The sequence below is a fragment of the Spermophilus citellus genome, assembly GCF_964194105.1.
Source record: "Spermophilus citellus genome assembly, chromosome: 9".
Lineage (NCBI taxonomy): Eukaryota > Metazoa > Chordata > Mammalia > Rodentia > Sciuridae > Spermophilus > Spermophilus citellus.
The window spans coordinates 56,831,377-56,849,455 of NC_138191.1; the positions used below are offsets into that span (position 1 = coordinate 56,831,377).

Consider the following 18,079-nt stretch of genomic DNA (forward strand, 5'->3'; position numbering starts at 1 on the left):
AATGTTTCTCTAGCTGCTGGGAAACTTCCCCCAATCACATAGGAAATCCTGTGCCAGTATCTCTCTTAAAAATGAGAGAACATGTGTCATTCACATATTAGAAATGAGAAAACTGGCCTGGAAAGAGTAAAAGCCCAAAGTTTATGATTTGGCTACTAAACCATGCTACCTCCCTAAACAACAATATAGTTAACCAACTTAGGTCCTTTTATTACATACTCCCAGAGTACCTGTGCTTCTATATAATAGTGATTATATTTTTAATTTCTTGTTTTATGTATATTTCTTTCTAGAAAACTAGTTCCATAAGATCAGGAGCTACTGAGGATAGGTTTCTCTGAAGCTGAGATAATAGGGTATTTGGGATACAAAATGTTTGAGATTAACATCTGTAAATTTTAAGACAGAGAAAGCAAGTTCAGAAAGAACTGTGATACAGGACCAAGAAAATTTTAACCAACTAGAAAGTTCTAAAGCAAGTACTGTCCATCAGAGCACTCTGTGATTTCTCTGCCTGCTTAATATATAAATGTGTGCTGCCACAAAGAGGTCATGACTCTGCAGCTGAGGTGGACCTTAAAGGATGGGAGAGGAGGCTGCCTGGATTCTGCATTTCTCTGCTAGGTAGTAATCCCTACTTTAAAGAGGAATCTGAGCAATACATCTCCATGTCAACTACAGGAGTCAACCCTCTATGTTCAACACTTTGTTGAGCTACAAAAATCTGCATAATGAGCATTTTCAGTAATAAAATACCAGTTCACCCAATAAAGCTAGAAAGCCAAACTTAATTACAATTCAATAGATGTTATTTTTAAAAGTGCTTAGGTTTATTGTTTCTAATATCAATTGTATTACAGGATTGTTTATCTGTTTAAAACTGTTACAAATTATAAAACTATTTCAGAAAATGCCTTTTAGCACAACAAGTATAATAATCAACAGAATGAAGAGACAGGCTTTAGATGAAAATATTTGCATACATCTGATAATGCAAAATACATAGTACCTCAAATGACAATAGAATGAAAACAAATAACCCAATTAAAAAATAAGCAAAGGACCTGAATTATCATTTCTCAAATGATCAACAAACATGAAAAAATGTTCAACATCTCTAATCAGCAGAGAAATGCAAATTAAAACTGCAGTATCACCTCACAACTGTTAAGATGACTATTATTAAAAAGGCAGAAAAAAACAAGTGTTGATAAGGATGTGGAAAAAAGGGAATTCTTGTACACTGTTGGTGGGAATATAAATTATCATGGCCATTATAGAAAACAACAGCAATTTCTCAAGGATTTTAAAATAGAACTCCATGATACAGCAATTCTATTTCTGGGTATACATCCAAAGAAAATGAAATCAGTATCTTGAAGAGAAATCTCTACTCTCATGTTCATTGCATTATTATTCATAATAGACAAAATATGAAATCATCCTAAGTGCTCATCAAAGTCCATCAAAAGATGAGTAGAAAAAGAAAATGTAATGTAATATATAATGGGATATTATTCAGTCTTTAAAAAAGAAGGAAATCCTGTCATTTACAACAGCATGGTTGAATCTGGAGGACATTATGCCAAATGAAAGAAACCAGGCACACATACACACAAAGCAAATACTTCATTATCCCATTTATAACGTGTAATCTAAAAAAAGTTGAGATCATACAAGCAAAAAGTAAAATGTGATTGCCAGAAGCTCTACTCCAGGCTGGAAGGGGGGCGGAGATAGGGGGCAATTGTTGGTCAAAGGATAGAAAGTTTCAGTCAAGAACAATAAATAAGTTCTGTAAATCAACTGTATGAAAAGGTGACTGTACTTTGATACCTGTAATTTCTTCATAAAACGTATACATCAAAACAAAATTCTAAAAAATAAAAATCAATAAAAATGTCATAGCATTGCTAATAAACATTACTAATTGGTATTTATACAGCTAAATAAGAATCCATGTAATAATTAGGTACATTTACACATGTACATACATACACACCTCTCTCTCTTTCTCTCTCTCTCACAAACACACACATACACCCCAATGGGTCACATGATCTCCTGGTGCTTTTTCTGCTTCAAGTTTCCATGAAATACCTTTTTCTGAGGGCACATCTTATTAGGCATTCCCTTGGCCTAAGCACATAATTAATGTAATCCTATGTTCTTTGATCAGCCTGTGATGATTAAAACAAAACATTATTCTGTTGCTCTATGTTATTTTCATGATTATAAAACAAAGTTCCATTTTAAGATCTGTTTTTCAGAAATTCTCTAAAAAAATCTCTCATTTATAATCATCCCCATAAAAGAAAGTTTTAATGGCAAAATTATTCAATATGAGGTCAAAAGTTGAAGAAAGATTTTCTCAGCTTTGTATTAGCATACATCAACCTAATACAAATTCTACTACTGCAAATTTGTTTATTACCATATATGTGGTCTGTAGACAATCACTTAACCATTCAGACACAAATACCAGCACTGAGATCTGTGAGTATGGTAGACACTAAGATAATCAAGAATGTGCCAAATGTGCCAAAATGCAAACACAAAATTAGAAAATTCTCATAGAACTTTAGGACCTAAGGGACAGATCTTAGACCTACTATCCTCAGGTCCTAGAGATACCACTCTAGCCCACCTCAGTCAAAATCTCTAATGAATCTCCAAATCTCCAGCTTTCATGAGTTGTTGACTTGAATATCTGTTTTTTAAACAGGGTTTAATGAAAATACTGTAAATATTATAAACCTGATATCCACATCTGAATGTACCTTTCCACCCTAAACCTACTCTTCCATTTTCCTATACTGAACATGGGTCCTAATTCAGTGAAGATATTTCATATATACTAGCTACCCAAACAACAAACTTAGGAATTATTCTGAGATATCTTTCCTTTCTCACACCCTTCATTTCCAGTTGTTCTCTACACTCTTTCCAACTCTATTGCCACTTCAACTCAGGTCACGAAAATTTCTCACATGATCTAGTATAATATTCTTACCTACTTTCTAAGTAGTTTCCTCATTATTCATCTCTCTTCTATTCATTACAGCAATCATACCAAATATGGCATGCATTACACACAAATATACAGGTACATATATATGCACACTCATACATATACAAATATACACCCATACACATTGACCACATATATGTATATAAAACATGTAACCTGTCAATTCAACTAAAACAATGCTTAGAACCTAATTTTAAATTTCAATAAACAGGGGAAAAGGTTAATAATTTAAACATCCAACAAAAAAACTATAAAGGAACAAGGGAAAGCAGAAAGTAGAAAAGGCATAATAAAGACTAATGGATAAAAACCCAAGGGTTGGTTCTTTGAAAACTAAAGCATCAGATAATCTAATTCTAAAAGGAGTACAAAAATGCAAGATAAAAACAAATAAGCAAAAAATAGATGAAATTCACTCATTTTTAAATGAGACTTCTTATCTCAACTTTCTATAGAGATTTGAAACCTTGAATGAAATGAGTAATTTTTTAGAAAAAGGAAAAAACTAGACAGCTTGAAAATTTGAGAAATTTGCAAAGTTTCAGGTACCTACCTCCTATCCACCTTACCCCTTAAGAAAAAGCACCAAGTCCAAAAGATTTATAGTGGAATTCTACAAAATCTCCAGAGAAGAGATAATTTCAATGTTTTGGCTATTCTAGGGCATTAATAAAAGAAAGTATCCACATTATTTTTGCTTCAAGTAAAATACCAACACCAAAAAGCTGAAAAGTAAAAATAAAAAAAGGTTTCTCACTCTCAAGATAACCCACGTTCTCCCTTGAACTCATTTTCCTAATTTGGATTTTGTGCCTCTAAAAATAAATTTTGAACAAAAAACTACATCTATTCTCACTTCTGCCAATAGTGAGAATGCATTGGATATTAAAAAATTAAATACTTTAAATTAAATATTTTTAAATAAACATATAATCACTTTCAGAACAATGTCCAAACTCCACAATATAGTACTCAAGAACTTCATGACCTGGTTCTAGCCTTGTTTTTCAGGAGTATCTCCTGTCAATAAACACAAATATTCTGTGCTTAAGTTACCTTAACACATCACATTGAACTATACAAAACTGCAAATATTTGGCCATTTCTCACTTACAAAGTGGCAATTTCACATGCTTCCATCTAATGCTATGTTAATCTTCCAGTATGTCTTTCTATACTTCCCCTTAAAAAGCTTCTTCCTCAATTAACCTGCTTAATTCCTACCTGTCTTGAGAACTCAGCACATGACTTCTTAGAATGGAGTGATCATCTCTTATCAGTTTGCCTGGAACAACCTTGCTTACACCTACTGACCTTGTATAATGATTAATGGTACCGTCTTTCAGTCTCAAAACTGTACCCATTAGAAAAATAAATTACAGGTGACCCTGTCTTAGAAGCCTTCTCTGTTCATTTTCCATCCACAAACAGTGTGTATTAAGTATCCTCTGTGCTCCCTTTACAATCTGTACATCATATCTGTCCTTCACCAGCTACTTGAGAGCAGGAGCCAAGTCTTGCTCACCTCTATATCACTGATGCCTAAGACTATGACTGGTACATGGAAGGTACTCTGGAAACTTCTGCCCTGTTTGCCTTTTAAATTTTATTTTACTTAATATGTTAGTAAAGTTACTTTCAAAATTAAAAAAGGAAGGAAACTGTTAATTGAGTTAGGTCAACACTTTTGGAATTTACCAATAAAACAGAAAGATCTAAACAACCAGATATCTAAGTGACCAGCTTTGGAAAACCTGCTAGAGCTGAGGCAGTAAACCAACTGAAATGAATAAATGAGAGAGCAGTTTTCTAAGACAAGCAACATGAGGAACACAAGGATACTAATTTTTTCATGAAACACTCAGGATAAGATAAGTGCTCAAAAGTTCAGCTACATTTGCATATATTTTTAAGTATCTCTTGATATCTAGAATTTTTCCAAATAACTTGAGTGTTTTATCTAATTTTTAATATAATTGAATCCCATTTAGAAAAACCCATACCTAGACACAAATTATTTATCATTGACCATTGAAGTATTTTTTAAAAATTAAAAATTAAAAAACAACCACCTGCATTCAAGATAAATTTAAAAAAATTATTGAGATTTTTCTCAATGAGTATAATTTGACTTTTCTTTACATCATCAAAAGTACAAAGATCTGGAGATAGACAAAAAAAAAAGCCAAATCCTAATAATAAAATCCAAATTTAGTAACAATGTGTTTCCATAAAGCAAATATTATATACCTAAATTTAAATCAATTAGAATTCATTTAAGGAGCCATTTATGACAAATAAGAAGTCCAACCCTTATGCAATTCTTTCACAAATCAAATCTCCTAGATAAATGCCCTTGGCAATAACAACTTTCATCTTCTAAGGATTTGAATTCATTTTTAAAATGCCCAAAAGCAGTTCAAGTTATGTCATAAAAGATAGGTGATTATTTCAAACATTGATGCTTTTGGTCCACTGAAATTACAGACTCTACCATAGAAGAATTGTCATGGTAAAAAGAGGGAAAAAAAGAAAGAAGCCAACAACTCAACTCTGATGCAGAGTACACTTAAGACATAGGTACCCCAGTAATGATCCATCCCTCAAAGTACTAGTGGCCAACAATAGTGATACACTGAAGCCACTAAAAATGAGCAGCTTTCCTAATGTCTCTTCAGCCGGTATCCTTTGTGTGGCTGATCAATGTCACGGCTTACCATGGCCCTGAATTACCACTAAGTGATGATCTGCTATTTACTCTGCTTTCTCAAAAGCATGTTCATTTAAAACACTTGCACATTAATGCAGTCAGTGAAAATCCTGGACAGACACATTTCCATATTACTCAGAAAAGCAGGGTTGCATTCATCAAATATTCAACCACAGTGAACTTAGTGATGTATTTTTTTAATATAAAAAGGAATTTGACCCATTTTTTCATTATGAAATTCCTGCCATTCATCTTCACTTTTGAGAAATCGGTAAGCAAAGGCACACTTGACTGTGTGGGAATGACATGCCCTAGACTAGTTGAACTAGTAATGTATGCTAATGGATTATAGTTGCTTGATGAAGAGTTAATTCACATTCCAGAATGTTGCAAAAATCTGTCAGCACTGAACTAGGGGAATGTGAAATCTCATGTAGTGCTTTTGTTGAGTTTGTGAAGATGTATGGTGGCCACCTGTCTCAGTTATCCATTATGAAGAAGTATTAATTCCTGGCAAAAAAAAATATAGTTTGGAGCAGATTCACTGGGAAGTATCCAAGCATTCTGGTAGGGTGTGATTTCCAGATACAATGCCTACTTGGTAAGGACTGCATGATGAAGGTCATGATGAATAGCACCTTAACTTCAAGCAAATATATTATAATAAAAATTTATTTGCTGTCATTCTGATATAATTCTACTATTTTGTGGGACATAACTTTGATACCCAGTGTATACAAAAGGATTATTTAATAGGTTATTTAATTTCACATGCCTGACTTATGGAGATGTTTTGAATTTGAACTCAATCAGCCAGCTACATCTTATTTGAAAACTATACATTCAAACCATCTATAATAATCCTATAAATCAGTTTGGGGCAGAAAAATCCACTTGTTCCTTTAGCCTGACAACAATCAAATCTCTAAAACTTAAGGAAAAAAAAGATTTCAGATTAGAAAGTAATAACCATTTCTGAAGATTAAACAATTCATAGTCTGAAGGAAGCAAAAGCTATACATTATAATATCTAAGAAGCAAGTACTAAGAGGTTTTCTGAAAGAGAGAGAGAGAAAGAGAAGAGATAACTTTTTTAATATTTATTTTTCAGTTTTCAGTGGACACAACATCTTTATTTTATCTTTATGTGGTGCTGAGGATGGAACCCAGTGCCCCGAGCATGCCAGGCGAGCACGTTACCACTTGAGCCACATCCGCAGCCCCTCTATTCATTTTTTTAAATGACATTTTAAGGTCTTCAATTATACATACATCTGTTATGAGCGAGGTGTTTAATATAGCTCAGGAAAGTGAGAATTTTGTGATAAAAGTATAGGATATATCCACATCTAATGACAAAGATTTGTTGAATGTTCTCATGTTATGAAGCTGTTTTAAAAATTTAAAAAAAAAAAAAAAGGTGTGGGGGGGGATGAGAAATTGGAACACTTAGAAAACTGATAAATGTCACACAGTGGTTATTATAGAAGGGTAACACACAGAGCCAAGTTCAAACTACAAGGAAATAAATGGAATAGAAGGGAAATAAAATTTAGCTTTGTATAAATTTCTAGATTTCCTTTGTAATCTGCTAAAAGACATAAAGTTCTTTTCTGTAATATATTACTATGCATGTGGCACTTGAGGCATTGGAAGCAAAAGTAGGGACTGTTTATCAGTCTCCTTAGTTTTTTCTTTGTTTAAACTAGTTTGAAAGTATTTTACTACAATTAAAATGAAAATCTTATCTACTTTTAAAAAGCCAAATAAAAATAATTAAAGAAAACTTTTAAATGTTTTATAAATTATTTCCAAGAAAGAATATTAGTCTCCAGTGAATTTTAGAGATGGCTCATCTTTCCATTTTGGAATTATGATGTTAATATAAATAGAGTTAAAAAGGGAGGGTTGGGGCTAGAGCTCAGTGGCAGAGCACTTGTCTACTATGTGTACGACACTGGGTTTGATCCCTAGCACCACATACAAAAATAAGCAAATAAAATAAAAGCATGCTGTTCATCTACAACAACAACACAAAAAAAGGAGCACCAGGGTACAGTTGAGCATAAACAGAAAATATAGAAGATGAAATATTTAAATTCATAATATTATATATTTGAGTAAACATTGCTAAGTGAACTGAAAAATTTTAATAGAAAAATATCTGCTGTTTTGTGATTGTTAATTTGGTTAAACTAATACTTTATATTAGATAGATTTTATATTACTTTAATATGAATAAAAGTAATTCCATGCATTCAAGAATCTATATAAATACTATGTTTGGGGTTATATTTAGTATTTAATTGTTTTAGATAAAATATAAACTTTGATTCTAGGTACTATAGTGTAGTAGATACTATCCTCCTAAGAGAACTGAAAGTGATTTATCCCCAGAAATAATCATAATGCTTGAAATGGTTCCCTTCAGTAGTATGACTTTTAGAAAGTATTTTGGCAATTAATAGAAGTTAATCTTAAAATACATGAACTTCCTAAGAATAAAATAATAATTATTTTTGACATAACTTATGCTTTTCAAAAGAGATATTTTATGCTTCAGTAACATATAAATGAGAATTTAAAAGGCTCATCTAAACCGGAAAATTAAAAGCAATTATTATAACATTTCCCCCCTCTTACCACATAGTTCTGATTGTACAAGAAACACTTGTACCTAGTAGATTTTGTTTTTTTTAAACAACTCTGGAAAATGGATATGACAGTACATGCATTAGTTCTACTAACCAAAGCTTGAAAATTTAATTTTTGTACAAATTGAATTATAAAATGTTTGAAATACTTTGTTACTTTATAAGCAAAATGCACAGCACTTAATCTGTTTATATTGTAAAAAATGTTAAATGCTTTTATCAATTTGGGAATAGTTACTAAAGAAAATTTAAAAGACAAATTCCTTAGAATTTCTAAGGAAATGAATATTATAATATAAAATTTGAAAGCAAAAAAATCTACAAGCCTTATCACAACACTATAGATCACAGACTCAGATATATAATAAGGGATTCAAAGATGAATAGGATAATACTTGCCTTCAAGGGGTTTACAATCTAGCTAGAGAAAAGTACTTACAGACAACTAGCCTATCAGATTAGTATTTAGATCTAAGCAAGGTGCTATTAAAGACAAAGTGAAAAGCAACTAATGTAAACCCAAGAGGGGAAAAAAAGTAAAAACTGTATTCCAGAAATGATGTGAAATCTAAACTGAGATTTAAAAATTAACAGAATTTATGGGAAAAGTGATAAAAGGTATGATATTCCAAGTTAAGTTAATGATAAAGCATTAACATGATAGTGATGTGGGAAAACAATGATATAACTCCTTTGAGAAACAAAACTATGAAACGTGAAATCTGAGTTTTGCTTTTGTTTATTAAGATGCTATGCTACAAAGCATCTTAAGGGTCTTAAAGTTGTTCCCTTACTGACAATGTACCTAAACAAGAAAACTTTGCTCTTAAAAGGAAAGTATGGCTACTATAAGCCTCTAAATTTATCCTGACAAGAACTGTTAATAAAATGTCCAGACCACAATAAAAAATAATCAAGCACCAAGATTGAAACCACAATCTGAAACCAACAAAAATTACAGAAGGCAAACAGACCCAAAAAGATTCCAGACACTGGAATTTCCAGACAAATCCTATAAAATATAGTATGTATTAAATAAATATAAATAAGGGGGGAAGCAGAATGAAAGTAGTGTTCTAAAATCATTTCCTGGGAGGATGACGGAGTATCACTAATGTTTAGACTTGTTTAACATTTGTTAACACTGTTCAAAGGTATGTAATACATGTTGAAATGTGTTGGGTAAACAGTAAAAGACAAAAAGAGCTCTGAGAATAACTTCCTAACTGGAAGGGGGATGGGGGGGTGAAATAATAAAAATAAGAAATCAATTGCCTTACAAGTAAACCCAGAAAAAAACAAAGAGGAACTGTTCAGTCACAGAACTGAAGGTAAAAACTATTTTAAATATCTGAGTTTTGGGCTGGTTTATTATGTAGCAATAAATAGCTAACAGATATAATTCTGAGAACTCATGCATCAAAGAAATCTGAAAATATCCTGAAATAAATGATACATCAAATAGTATGCTTACAAAATGAAAAAATTTACATATCAAGAAATCTGTGGAATCTAAATGAAGCAGTAATTCAGAGAGATCATTACTTTAAATACATATATTAGAAAAAGCAGCTGATTATAAAAACAAAATTAACTGAGAGAAAAATAAAAGAATATAAATAGATGCAAAATATAATATGATTTAAAAACAGACACTAGGCAGGTAAAATAAAAGCTGCATTTCTTTAAAAAAAAAAGTAGTACTTTATAAACTTGCAGCAGGATCCAAAAAGGGGGAAATAAAAATATTTGAAATTGATTAATAGATTAGACAAAATCACCACCAAATTCCTACAATGCTGATTCTAAAATTATACACAAATTAAGAACAATTCAAGAGTTGATAACTGGAGGAAATGAAGAGATATTAGGGAATAAAATAGACCAAAATATATTGTAATATTGTGTGAGTGTACAAATGTGTAACAATGAATTCTACTATTATGTGAAATTATAATGCACCAATAAAAAATAAAAATTTTAAAAAGAGTTGATAACTGGCAAACTTCTTCACAGTTTGTATATAAGATTCACTATGCTCATGAAATAGGGTTCCTCTAGATCACCTGTTTCTTTATCAAAATATCCAATTCCCATAAAGGCAGAAAAGTCACTTTAAACATCTTATAAAGAGGATTACAATTATTCTTTTTTATTTAATACTTTTGGTTGTAGATGGACACAATATCTTTATTTATTTTTATGTGGTGCTGAGGATCGAACCCAGTGCCTCACACGTGCGAGGCAGGTGCTCTACCACTGAGCCCTAGCCCTAGCCCCAGCCCCTACAATTATTCTTAACAATAATTGTAAAGGTTTTCTTGGTTTTTGTTTTTGTTTTTAATCTTTTAACCAGACACAATGGCATGTACCCTGTAGTCCCAGCTGTTCAAAAGGCCAAGGCAGGAGAATCAATCACTTAAGCCCAGGAGTTTGAGGCCAGCAGGCTGGGGCACACAGTGAGATCCCATATATTTTTTAAAAAGCTTCTGTTTTCTATGATACCTTGGTTTGCAATCTGAAGCAAAGAAGGTCTCTGGCATGCCAGGAGGGCTCCTCCTGCTGTGTGGGATTCATGGCCTTGCTGATATGTCTGTAAATTTCTGAGTTCTGGCTTTTGGTCAGAATTAGATGAATGTCTTTGGTGAATGAAATGCCACCCCAGCCTTATGAGCTTTATCTAGGAACTGTTTGTTCTGTAAGCAGAGTGCTATCTGGCTTCTTCAAATTCATTTATACTCTTTCCTCCAGTGGCATCAGGAAATATGAACACCCATGGGGCATTCTCACTGAAAGTTCACTCACATATGAACCAGTGATTTTAAATATCAAAGGTTATACCCCAATATCATGTTTTGTTCAAAACAATTTTTCATTCATCTTTGCACATAAAGAGGTATGGAATAATAGTATTCCATCCGGGAAAACAACCCCTGGGCCAGTGGGAAATAAAAACTCAACATTATCTCAAGTGGAAAATTTGGGGACCCTTCTAGGAGCATCAGATGGGCAAGTTTTTCCCTTGGTAGACTAATTTTTATTGCTTGGTGTGAAGTGGAAGAATTAAGCTACAGATTCTGGTGGTGAAGATAACCCTATAAGCCCGGAACTCCAGTGATCCAAAGGTTGCACTGACTCTTAAGAAATGGACAAATGTATATGGATATTATCTTTTACCTTTTTAATAATGTTCTTTTAAAAATCAGTTTGCTCTGCTGTACATATTTATGCATGTGAGGGGAAAAGGAGCGTCCCAAACTTATATTTGTAACAAAGGCAATTTCTTTAAAGCTTTTAATTGTGATTATAAACTTACTAAAAAATGCTAGACTATTACAAAGATTTCTCATATACTTTTCAACTACATTTCCCAATTAATATTTTACCACATTTGTTTTATTATTCATTCTCTCTCCATACACATATACAAATTTTTTCTGAAAGATTTAAAATTAAATATTTAAATACATCAGTGTCTATTTTCTAAAAACAAAGACTTTCTCTCACATAACCACAGTACAATTATCAAAACTGTGAAATTAACATTGATGCAACACTATAATCTATAGATTTTATTCAAATTTCTCCAATGGTCCCAATAGTATGTCCCACCCTATTCAATCAACACCCTTTCTTTCCACTGTGCTCCCATTCATGCCCTGTAAATAACAAATTTTATCACTTTCTGATTTATCTATCCTGTTTCTTTTTGCACAAAATGAGCAAATATATATACATTTGATTTTTATTCTTTCTTACATAAAAAGTAACATATCACAGTCTTTAGTAATTTGCTTTACTTCCTGACAATCATTCTTATCTGTCCACAGAAAGCATCTTCATTTTTTTAGCTACTCAAAACTCCACTATGTGTAAGAACCAGTTTGTCAACCAGATTTTATGGGCATTTAGACTTTCTCAAACAGTTTACAATTACAAGCAAGGCTCTAATAATAATATTATGCATACTGTCACAGCTGTATCTTCCATGAGACTGCTGAGTCAATAGGGAAATGCACAGTAGTTTTGTTACCTACAGCCAAATTCCCCTCCAAAAAGAATGTGCTTTTGTTTTAGCACCAGCAGTATAAAAGTGTAAAAAATGTGTTTCTCCATTGCCTCACAAATAAAGTATATTATAACATTTTTCAATTTCTCCCAATGTAAATGTGAAGCAGTCTCTTAGTATAGATTTAATTTGCATTTCTCATTTTGAGTGAAGTCAATCATACATATGAGTCATTTTTGTGTATTATCCCTTTATCTGTGATATACACTAAAGATAGATTTTACATTGCCATTTATCTTTTGACACTTTGGTGGGGTTTTGCCACACATGAAGTTTTTAATTTTATGAAGTCAAATAATCACTATCTTCTTTTATTGTATTTGAATTTTTGAGTCACACTTTGAAAGATTTCCTATGTATCTAGGTTACAGAGGAATTTACCCACTTTTAATCTGGCACTGGCGTAGCTTTAATGGATTTATTCTTACATATGGTATATTTATTCTTGTATATGGTTATTCTTATTTCCAGTAGCTTACCAGTTTGTCTCATCAGTGTTTATTAAAAAGTGTATCTTTTTCCAATGATTTGAGATGAATGGGATGATTTTAAATCTCCCTGAATCCATTTCCCACCTCCCAAAAAAACCCAGACTGAACAAATAGAATAGCAAACCCAAAAATCCATGGACAACATATACCACAAAATTTTTAAAATGATTAAGTGTTCCTACAAGACCCAAAATATAAATATGAGGTACCAAAATGCTAACAGCTACAAGACCTGAATGATAGCAGTATCTGTGTAAAAAAAAACAGTAGAGAGAATTAACAGGGTATCCAAAATCACTAAAATAACTCACTAGAAAATTCAAATGGCCAATTTAAGAAGAACAGTGAAAGTGGAAGGAGTTCTGCACATTCCAATAAATAGCATGGGGGTTCAATGAGCTCAAGGTAAGGTTGGAATGGGTAAAACAGCCTGGAAACCTTAATACTCAAAATTAAACAACTACAACTCCTTTGGGGTTCAGAAAACAATAACCCAAACATGCCACTTTGGATTTCAAATTGAAAGCACTAAAAAGCACCCAATGCTGAGAAAGAAAAGATACCTTTTCTACCTAAAGATTGAATCTGCCAAAGAATAACACAACTGTCTTCAAATTTTCTTACTGAAGTTTCATTAACCAAGGAAGATTATCACAGGAAGAAACTGTAAATCAGACACTATCCCTCAAGCCAAGAACTTTGTCCCAAGCCACTGTCTATTTATTCCTCCCCTAAAAATCATTTATTCCCCTTAAAATTGCCCACAGCCCCCTACTTTCCTCTCTCCTATGAAGAGTGTATTTAAGTCTCAACCATCTAGCCTTTCTTTGAGTTCTCATATTTTGTTTGGTGCTTGAGCACATTAACAAACTGTTATGAAAAAACAGTCTATTGTCAGTTTGTTCCATCATACTCAAATATTGAAGGGAAAGTTTGAACTTCCCTACAGCTTCCTTTCAGAATAAAGCCTCACCTTAAAGAGAAACTGAGGGAAACAGATCCAGCGCAAGCTGACTGAGAACTAAATGAAGGAAAGAAACAGCCTGGAAATCTGACAGTAAACTACCATATTTTCAACCATTACAGGAAAGCAACAAAAGAGGGAGCTCTAGAGCACAATTAGAAAAATTATACTTCTCATTTTAAAAGGTGAAGAATTAACTTCAGATTCAGAAAATAAGCAACAAAATAGGCTCAAAGTTAAATCTTTTACATCGTTATTTCAAAGATTAAAAAACATAAGTGTATTCCTACATAAAATGAAAAGATGTCAGAAAGACTTTCCTATAGGAGATAAAAACTATAAATTATGATCTCAAACTAAAAAAATTAAGTTAACAATGCAGAATATAAACTAGTAAAGAAAACAATTTGCAAAACTTACAAATGTGATAATGAGAAATTTGAAAAGATAATTTAAAAATTGAATATGAAACTATAAGAAATACAGAACAAATTAACAGATAAAACTTGAAAATAATACACAAATTATATACATACAATTTTATATATTTAAACAGAAAACAAACCATTTGAGAAAAGTGATAAACATAAATGACAAACAAAGGTCATCTGATTTGTTAAAGTTCCCTCATAATTATTTTTAAAAAGGAAACAAAAAATAAAACTACAATTTGAAAAAACTCACCTGCAATAAAAAGGATTTGAACAGACAGCGGGGCGCCACAGAGAAGCGATTAATTAGCAAGCAGGGAGAAAAGTGGCTGTGACTCGGTGGAATCCCGCCGGCTGAGCCCGCACTGACCCCTGGGCTGAGTACGGGATTTCAGACGGGGAAGGAAGCGGTACAGTCCTATCCCCCACAACGGAAACCCCACCAAGGCAATCAGCGGCCACCATCTTGGAGAGCTGAAGTATCCACCGCCACTCTCCGACAGATTGCAACAATAAAACAGGTGTGTGTCACTCAGCTCATCCCCCATACATCGGGGAATTCGCATAAAATCTCTCCTAGGCTTTCCGGGGGAGGGAGTATCAGAGTGAGCCCGCATAAAGACTAGGGGAAAACTAGAGACACCTGACCTTCAACTCGCCCTCCCATCAGCAGCCAAAATGAAACCTGTCTAGCCAGCGCTGGGGGAGGGGCAAGCAGAAAAAAATCAAAACGATAGAGTGCTGGGGATCCCAATAGCCAACTGTGCGACCAGAGATCCGGGCTGACTGATTCGCGCAGCCTGCCCGGCGGCTACAGACGGCGGGGCGCGGCAGAGAAGTGATTAATTAGCAAGCAGGGAGAAAAGTGGCTGCGATTCTATGGAATCCTGCCGGATGAGCCCGCACTGACCCCTGGGCTGAGTACGGGATTTCAGAGGGGGAAGGAAGTGGTACAGTTCTATCCCCCACAACGGAAACAAAACAATAGAGTGCAGGGGTTCCCAATAGCCAACCTCCACACCCAACAAACGGCAGGCCCAGAGTACAGTTTGAACTGCCGAGAGCCATCACTCAGGGGAAATCTGGTCTAGCAGGAGAAACCAAGACTAGAAGGAGAAACCAGGGAACTAGAGGCCAGGCCCTCACAACTGGGCGGCTGGAAACCGCAGGCCCGCGGACGACAGTTCACCCACTGCCTGCGTAACTGGGTGGCAGCAGAATGCCCGCCCGCCGGCTACCGACCGCGCGACTGGGTAGCTAGAGATCGCCCGCCCACCGGCGACAGCCGGCCCGCTGCCCGCGCGACTGGGCGGCTAGAGTCCACCCCCCTGCCGGCGACCAATCACCCGCCCGCTGCCTGTGATACTGGGCGGCTGGAGACCGCCCGCCTGCCGCGACCGGGAGCTGAAACCAAACAGAGACAGTACAGTCACACACCCCCATTAGGACACCCCGGCAAGGAGCCTGGGGCCCGTCATAGCAGAGAAGTGACGTCACTGGAGCTCTGCCATCGGAATTCCTTCCCAGCGGAATCCACGTTAACAGGCATAGTTTAACAACACAAAGGAGAGACAACAGAGTAATACAGAACCAAAACAAATCTATAGAAGAGAGCAGAAACACGGCAATCAAATAGAGCTAGAAAGTAACGTGGACAACATGAGAAAACAAGGGAAAAAAGGAGTACAAACAATGCAGGACAACTTAATTCTACAGGAGGACATAGAAACATCAGAAGCAGGGATAGGGAAAGAACTCAAGGCATACCTAACTCGAATGGAAAGGAATATTAGGGAAGACATGAGACAGCAATTCCAAGCAATAAAAGTATATTTTGAAAATGAATTAAACAAACAAATTCAAATGGCAAAGAACGAGCTCTACCAGGAGATAGAGATCTTAAAAAAAATCAAACAATAATCCTAGAATTGCAGGAAACTATAAACCAAATTAAAAACTCAAACAAGAATATTACAAATAGACTTGATCAAGTAGAAGTCAGAACACCAGATAATAAAGACAAGGTTTATCAACTTGAAAAGAATATAGTCAACACAGAAAAGATGCTTAAATCCCATGAGCAATCTATTCAAGAGATATGGGATGTCATAAAAAAACCAAATTTGACAGTCATCGGGATAGAAGAAAGCACAGAGATTCAAACCAAAGGAATGGACAGCATATTAAATGAAATAATTCTAGAAAACGTCCCAGAGATGAAAGATGGAATGGATTGCCAAATCCTGGAAGCCTACAGGACCCCAAACATCCAAAACCATAATAGACCAACACCAAGACATATAATTATGAAGATAGCCAACGTACAGAACAAGGAGAGAATATTAAAAGCTACGAGAGAAAAGAGGCAGATTACATTCAGGGGTAAACCAATTAGGTTAACGACTGATTTCTCATCACAGACTTTGAAAGTGAGAAGATCCTGGAACAATGTATTTCAAACGCTGAAAAATAATGGATTCCAACCAAGAATACTGTATCCAGCAAAATTAAGCTTCAGATTTGACAATGAAATTAAAATCTTTCACGATAAACAAGCTAAAAGAATTCGCAGCAAGAAAACCAGCACTGCAAAGCATTTTGAGCAAAATACTACAAGAAGAGGAATTGAAAAATGTGCCCAAAACTAACAGCAGGAGGTATCTCAGTAAAGGGGAAGGAAAATAACCAAAAAGTAAAACTGGCCAAACTAAAATAAATAAATAAAGAAGCATGACTGGAAGTACAAATCATATCTCAACTCTAATCTTAAATGTTAATGGCCTGAACTCACCAATCAAGAGACATAGGCTAGTAACCTGGATCAAAAAAACAAATCCAACAATATGCTGCCTTCAGGAGACTCATATGATAGGAAAAGACATACACAGGCTGAAGGTAAAAGGTTGGGAAAAATCATACCACTCACATGGCCCTCAGAAGCAAGCAGGAGTGGCCATACTCATATCGAATAAAATCAACTTCAAACCTAAGTTAATCAAGAAGGATAAACAAGGACACTATATACTGTTAAAAGGAACCATCCACCAACAAGACATAACAATTATCAATTTGTATGCACCAAACAATGGAGCTGCAACGTTCATAAAACAAACTCTCCTCAAGTTCAAGAGTCAAATAGACCACAACACAATAATTATGGGTGACTTCAACACACCGCTCTCGCCATTAGACAGATCCTCTAGACAAAAACTGAATAAAGAAACTATAGCAACAGCACAATCAATAACCTAGACTTAACCGACATATATAGAATATATCAACCATCATCAAGTGGATACACGTTCTTCTCAGCAGCACATGGATTCTACTCAAAGATAGACCATATATTATGCCATAAGGCAACTCTTAGTAAATATAAAGGCGTGGAGATAATACCATGCACCATATCTGATCATAATGGAATGAAATTGGAAACCAATGATAAAAGAAGGAAGGAAAAATCCTACATTACATGGAATATGAACAATATGTTACTGAATGATCAATGGGTTACAGAAGACATAAAGGAGGAGATGAAAAAATTCTTAGAGACAAATGATAATACAGACACAACATACCGGAATCTATGGGACACAATGAAAGCAGTTTTAAGAGGGAAATTCATTTCTTGGAGTTCTTTCCTCGAAAAAAGAAAAAAAACAACAAATAAATGAACTCACTACACCTCAAAAACCTAGAAAAGGAAGAGCAAAACAACAGCAAATGTAG

General features: G+C 34.4%; 1 protein-coding gene and 1 pseudogene across 4 annotated transcripts in view; one reads left to right on the forward strand and one right to left on the reverse strand.

Moving 5' to 3' along the window:
* The window catches only part of ABCD3 (ATP binding cassette subfamily D member 3), a 94,573-nt gene that overhangs the window by 56,934 nt on the left and 19,560 nt on the right, over positions 1-18,079 (reverse strand). The gene's annotated exons all lie outside the window — the stretch shown is intronic.
* Positions 584-6,346, forward strand: LOC308656786 (F-box/LRR-repeat protein 3-like; annotated as a pseudogene). The gene is made up of 2 exons: positions 584-624; positions 5,612-6,346. The product of its transcript is annotated as an F-box/LRR-repeat protein 3-like (transcript).